We start from the raw sequence: 7,250 nt of genomic DNA, 5'->3' as shown, positions 1-7,250 counted from the left end.
CCCGCCGGCGCCCCGCGGAGATGCGGCCGGTGTCTTAGGATTAGGTGTTGGTTGCAGGTACAGGCGGGGCGCGGCCCGTGAGACGAGGATGGTGGGGTGGGAGTGGGGTTCTTCTGAGGACCCGGAGCGACTCGTGTTCATTTTCTGGAATCTTCCAGTGCCTCGTGTTTGTTCTGCACATGGTAGATGCCCAATAAATTGTTTCTTTACTGGAATGAACTGCTGTTGTTTTCGGGGATCGCAAGACCCCTGGGGACGGTGGCGCTGAAACCTGGACCTTGAAGAACAAAATAATTTGATTTGTGGGGAAGAGAATCACCGAATAACCTGTCCCAACATGACTGCCAACTGTATCTGCCGCGCCGCCGCGAACAGGGGGAGGAGATGGGGAAGACTTGGCGGTAAAAGAGGACAGCCTCGCATCCGAGACGGAATGGTGTTAAACTCCGGCGCGAGGTCCCTTAGAGCTTGAGCCTTGTCTGTAAACCACATGTGGGGGTCAGAGCTTTCCCCCATTATCAGCATCAATCAGCGGCACAATGAATTCTGGAAAGTCTCCATCCTTTTCCACAGCACTCTGCTCCAGGCTCCACTCAGGCTGCTCCAGGTTTTGTTTGTGCCTCATGCTCAACTCCAAGGTCAGGGGAAGGTAGAAGTGAGGTAGGCTGTTGCCCAGGTTTTTTGACTGGCAACCAGTTCTTGCTGCTTCTCTCAGCTGCCGATTAAGGTCGGGGCGGGGAGTTGGGGGCGGGGAGGGAAGGACCAGGGCTTCCACATATCCCAGAGACATGCTGGGTAGTACTGTTTCTCTGCGGAAACTCATCAGGTAGGGGTGGAGGAGTAGTGAGAGAGATGTGGTCCTCCTATCTCCGTACTGCGCTCACTGTTTTTAATCTTGGTATGGTTATCTTACTTGTGTTGTGGGTGAAATGGTTTCCATGCCATAGAGATGATATTATACTCCCAAAACAATTTGAAGACAGCAATTTATTTGTATGTATGCAAAGCTCTTATTGTTGTTGTGCATTTACAATGAGTACTCAGTGTTATCTAGAATGTAATGAGTGAGCCACTTTAGACCTCCACCGTTTATTAAACAGGGCCTCTTGTGATCCACCGGTTCCCCAGCTAGGTGGCCCCAAATTATATGGTAGGCTGAGCAGTGGCCACTCAAATATATCAGGTCCTAATCCCTGAAACCTGTATATGTTACCTTATAAGGGAAAAGTGCCTTTGCATATGTGATTAAGTACCTTGAAATGGAGAGATTACCGTGAATTATCTAGGTGGATCCTAAATGCAAACGCAAAGGTCCTGAGAGAGAGAGAGAAGCAGACTTGATACAGGCTGAAGAGAAGGCAATATGACCACAGAGGCAGATACTGGAGTGATGTGGCCACAAGTCACCAAATGCCCGGCAGCCAATAGAGCTAGAAGAGACAAGGAACTGATTCTGTTGCAGAGCCTCCAAAGGTGGAGGGAGCCCTGCCAACGCTATGCTTTCTTCCCCATGAGACTGATTTTGGACTCCTGGCCTCCACAATTATGAAAGAATAAGTTGCTGCTGTTTTAAGCTACCGAGTTTGTGATGATTTGTTATGGAAACTGTAGGGAACTAATACATATAAGCGTGCTCATAAATCACATAGCATACTGTACTGATGAATAGTTTACAGGTCTTCAGCTGGGGCAGTAGTGGGGTACAATAGTGGAGATCACTGTATATTTATCTGAATCCTGTACATCCTAAAGAAAGGATTTGAATAGGGAATCTGATAAGAAAAGAAATTTAAGTGGTGCATAGGAAGGAGGTAGTCTGGCATTTAAAGCAATTTTTTAAGAGTATTCCTATTAAAATATCACTATTTGCTCTGGCTAAACAGAATAAAGGTAAAAAGTGGCAAAGGCTTTGTCCTTACCTTAGCTGAATCATTATTGGTTATCCATCATATGTATATTAAGTAAAAGTTGCAGACACCTGGGGATTGAGGTCCAGGCCTGGGGAAAAGAGGGAATGCAGAAGTGCTTCCATGTGTTAAAATATGGCTAAAAGCAACCACTAGTCATCTGGAATAAAGACACTTTGGAGTTTTCAGGATACAGGAAAATTCAGTGTTCAAGTTTAGTGATTCACTTCGGGGACCCAGACAGCTAATTTACACTTCCCACTTTCCTTGATATGGTTTGGCTGTATCCCCACCCCCATCTCATCTTGAATTGTAGCTCCCACAATTCCCTGTGGGAGGGACCCAGTGAAAGGTAATTGAATCATGGGGGCAGGTGTTTCCTGTGCTGTTCTCGTGATAGTGAATAAGCCCCACAAGATCTGATGGTTTCATAAAGGGGAGTTCCCCTGCACAAACTCTCTCTTGCCTGCCGCCACATAAGACTTCCCTTGCTCTTCCTCTGTGATCGTGACACCTCCCCAGTCATGTGAAACTGAGTCCATTAAACCTCTTTTTTCTTTATAAATTACCCAGTCTTGGGAATGTCTTTGTTAGCAGTGTGAAAACAAACTAACACACTCCCCACATCTGCTTGCTTTTCAAACTGCTTTATAAGGTATAATTTACATACCATAAAATTCATCTGTTTGAAGTGGACAGTCCAGTGATTTTTAATAAACTTACTGAATTGTACAATCACTACACAGTTCAGTTTTAGAACATTTCCATCATCCAAAAATGATCCCTTGTACCCATCTGTAGTCAATCCCCATTCTCAACCCCAGCACTATCTACTTTTAATGTCTGACCTACTTCAGAGTTGGGTTTTAGTCCCTTTATTGGACTGCTCCAGGGATTTATGACTACTGGCCCCAGCTTCTCCTAGTGTATACTGGAGGATCATATGCCCTTGATTAAAATCCTCCAGCGCTTTGCATTGCATTTAGAATAAGCCCCAAAGTCTTCAGTATGTGGCCTTTTCAAGGATCCATGAGCTCTACCTCCACCAACCTCACTAACATCTTCTCAGGATAGTGTAGGAAAGGAAGTGATAAGCACAGTGTTCCTTTTGGCATTACACACAGTTGGCCTCCATTAGAAGCCCTCTCATCCCCACTTAGCTACCGTACAACCTCATTAGCCTTCTTCATTGGGAGTCAGTGAACTCTGAGCTCTTCTCATCTTTGGGCCTTTGTGATGGCATTTCCTTTTAAGAAGTTACCCCTGGCCCCTGTGAGGCTGACTTCTTTCTGTCATTCAATTCAATGCCACCTCCTTAGAAAGGCCTTCCCTCACCTACCCTAACTAGAGGGGCTGTGTTAGTCTGTTTTCACGCTGCTAAGACATACCTGAGAGTGGGAAGAAAAAGAGGTTTAATTGGACTTACAGTTCCACATGGCTGTGGAGGCCTCAGAATCATGGTGGGAGGTGAAAGGCACTTCTTACATGGCAGCAGCAAGAGAAAATTACCTCCCCCTGGGTCCCTCCGACAACACGTGGGAATTCTGGGAGATACAATTCAAGTTGAGATTTGGGTGGGGACACAGGCAAACCATATCATTCCACCCCGGCCCCTCCAAATCTCATATCCTCATATTTCAAAACCAATCATGCCTTACCAGCAGTCCCCCAAAGTCTTAACTTATTTCAGCACTAACCCAAGTCAGCAGTCCAAAGTCTCATCTGAGATGAGCCAAGTCCCTTCTGCCTACGAGCCTGCAAAATAAAAAACAAGCTAGTTACTTCCTCAATACAATGAGGGCTGTGTTGGGTAAATACAGCCATTCCAAATGGGAGAAATTGGCCAAAACAAAGGAGTTACAGGGCCCATGCAAATCCAAAATCCAGCAGGGTAGTCAAATTTTAAAGCTTCAAAATGATCTCCTTTGACTCCAGGTCTCACATCAAGGTCAACCTGATGCAAGAGGTGGGTTCCCATGGTCTTGGACAGCTCCAACCCCTGTGACTTTGCAGGGTACAGCCTTCCTCCCAGATGCTTTCATGGGCTGGTGTTGAGTGTCTGCAGCTTTTCAGATGCATGGTGCAAGGTGTTGGTGGATCTACCATTCTGGGGTCTGGAGGATGATGGCCCTCTTCTTACAACTCCACTAGGCAGTGCCCCAGTAGGGACTCTGTGTGGGGGTTCTGACCCCACATTTCCCTTCAGCACTGCCCTAGCTGAGGTTCTCCATAAGGGCTCCACCCCTACAGCAAACTTTTGCCTGGGCATCCAGGCATTTCCATACATCTTCTGAAATACAGCAGAGGTTCCCAAACCTCAATTCTTGAGGCCTATGCACCTACAGGCTTAATACCACATGGAAGCTGCCAAGGCTTGGGGCTTCCACTCTCTGAAGCCACAGCCCGAGGTGCACATTGACCCCTTTCAGCCATGATTGGAGCAGCTGGGACACAGGGCGCCAAGTCCCTAGGCTGCACACAGCACAGGGACCCTGAGCTCAGCCCACGAAACCACTTTTTTCTCCTGGGCCTCTGGGCCTGTGTTGGGATGGGCTGCCATGAAGGTCTCCGACATGGCCCGGAGACATTTCCCCATGGTCTTGGGGATTAACATTACACTCCTTGCTACTTATGCAAATTTCTGCAGCCGGCTTGAATTTCTCCCCAGAAAATGGATTTTTCCTTTCTATCACATAGTCAGGCTGCAAATTTTCCAAACTTTTATGCTCTGCTTCCCTTATAAAACTGAATGGCTTTTAACAGTACCCAGGTCATCTCTCGAATGGTTTGCTGCTTAGAAATTTATCCTGCCAGATACCCTAAATCATCTCTCTCAAGATTAGAGTTCCACAGATCTTTAGAGAAGGGGCAAAATTCTACCAGCCACTTTGCTAAAGAAGAGCAAGAGTGACCTTTGCTCTAGTTCCCAACAAGTTCCTCATCTCAATCTGAAACCACCTCAGCCTGGACCTTATTGTCCATATTGTTATTGGCATCTTGGGCAAAGCCATTCGACAAGTCTCTAGGAAGTTCACATTTTCCTGTCTTCTTCTGAGCCCTCAAAACTGTTCCAATCTCTGCCTGTTACCCGGTTCCAAAGTCACGCCCACATTTTCGGGTATCTTTTCAGCAACACCCCACACTACTGGTACCAATTTACTGTATTAGTCCGTTTTTACGCTGCTGATAAAGATATACTGGGAAGAAGAAAAAGAGGTTTAATTGGAGTTACAGTTCCACATGGCTGAGGAGGTCTCAGAATCATAGCAGGAGGCGAAAGGCACTTCTTACATGGCAGCAGCAAGAGAAAATGAAGAAGCAAAAGTGGAAACCCCGATAACCCCATCAGATCTCATGAAATTTAGTCACTATCACAAGAATAGCACAGGAAAGACCGGCCTCCATGATTCAATTACCTCCTCCTTGGTCCCTCCCATGCACGTGGGAATTCTGGGAGATGCTCTTCAAGTTGAGATTTGGGTGGGGACACAGCCAAACCATATCAGGAGTCTCAACTCCATCTCTCTGTATACCACTATCCTGTGTTATTTTCTTTATTGTACTTGACAACTCCCCAAAATTATATTTGTGATTTTTTTGCCCCTTAGTGCCTTTCTTTCCCCATTGGAATATAAGTTCATGAGGATAGAAACTTGATTGGTCTTGATTTTAAACAGCTCTATTTCTAGTATTTATAGAAACACTATATTCATAGCAATAACATATTGTAAACTATCTAAATGCCAGCAACAGTAATTAATAGTTATCAAAGGCTTGCTACGTGCGCCGCTCCATGTGCTAAGTGCTTTGTATGCATGAATTCTTTAGTTGAAGCTTGCCACTTTTGATAGGGGAAGAGTAAGGGGAGCATGTCCTTCAAATACAGTCCTCTGCATTATTTTTTCAGAGACATTGGGTAGTTTTCTTTTTTTCTTATTAGAATGCTGAAATTTAAAACTGGATCAATGTGCATTGCTACCAGTAATATCCCTAAAAGCCAAACTGGAGAGGTTTTTGCCAGGAGGGTAAGGAAGGACAAAAAGAACAGTACAAATAAAAACAGAGTCCTAAAAGAGCATGACCCACTGAGGGCACAGCAAGTAAGACATCTTTGGGGCACAGTGTATGTCAGGGAGTGGCCAGAGAATGAACTGGTAAGTGGGTTAGGCCAGATCTAAAGGGCAAGCCTAAGAGTGCTAGTCTTAGTTCAAACCTTAGTCTTTGAGCAAGACAGCAAGATGGCTCTGGTTTTATAGGAAACTTTTAATGATTTTAAGAGACTAAAACTAGAAACATCATTTTGAGATACTTTGTAGTAGGCCTGTTAAGAACTGATGAAAGCATAAAAATACAATGGGAGTAAAATGAACTAAGTTGCATATTCAAGGATTTTGTCCTTATGACTTGTGACCCTACCTAAGTCTTCTTTACTGAGTTAAAAGATAATACATATTTAAACTTAACAGAATATGGTGATTAATTGGATATGGAATTTGAATTGATGAAGATATTTGAAATACCCAAGAAAGAAGGTTTAGTGAGGAGATGAAGAGAGATTTGGGATAAGATGAATTTAATACTACTGTAAACATATATGCAGAAATGTTAAAGGAAAAAAACTTAGCTGTGAATGGTGGCTCATCCCTGTCCTAGCACTTTGGGAGGCTGAAACAGACAGATCCCCTGAGTTCAGGAGTTCAAGACCAGCCTGGGCAACATGGCAAAACCCCGTCTCTACTAAAAATACAAAAATTAGCCAGGCGTGGTGGTGTGCAGCTGTAGTCCCAGCCACCTGGGGGGCTGAGGTGGGAGGATCGCTTGAGCCACCACTGCACTGCAGCCTGGATGACAAAGTGAGACCCTATCTCAAAAAAAAAAAAAAGACAGAAAGAAAAAAGAAAAGTTAAAACTTTATTATAATTCATCTAGAGCCAAACATTTTTAACAAAATAGCATGAGACTTGCTGGAAGCAGTAGAATTGTTCCTATCTAGCTTTGCTGTTGACTGACATCACCTGTGAGAAGTCATATTTTGGGTCAGCTTTTTGTTGGATGTTTTCCATGGGAAATCATAGAATGTCCAAATTGGAGAAGATTTTAGAGATTTTCTAGTCCAACACTCTACCCAAGAAAGAATACTAGTGGCAGTTGCCGTTTCAACAAGTGCTCACCCATTCTTACCTTCAACACCTCTCAAGGAAGCCCTCCAGGTATATATTCAGGGTACTGTAGTCTTTAGAAAATCCATCTCCACCTTGAACTAAACTCTGCCTCTCTTTACTTCTATTCATTAGTCTGAATTCTGCACACAGAATATATTCATTTTTTTCTTTTTCTTTCTTT

The 7,250-nt window shown here is 44.4% G+C and overlaps 1 protein-coding gene across 1 annotated transcript in view; it reads left to right on the top strand.

The window, feature by feature from the left end:
- The window catches only part of CCDC158 (coiled-coil domain containing 158), a 132,160-nt gene that overhangs the window by 888 nt on the left and 124,022 nt on the right, over positions 1 to 7,250 (top strand). The window lies entirely within an intron of this gene.

This window comes from Mandrillus leucophaeus, unplaced genomic scaffold (genome assembly GCF_000951045.1).
Source record: "Mandrillus leucophaeus isolate KB7577 unplaced genomic scaffold, Mleu.le_1.0 Scaffold75, whole genome shotgun sequence".
Taxonomy (NCBI): Eukaryota; Metazoa; Chordata; class Mammalia; order Primates; family Cercopithecidae; genus Mandrillus; species Mandrillus leucophaeus.
The sequence above is the reverse complement of the archived record's forward strand: the minus strand, read 5'-3'. Positions and strand labels throughout refer to the sequence as shown.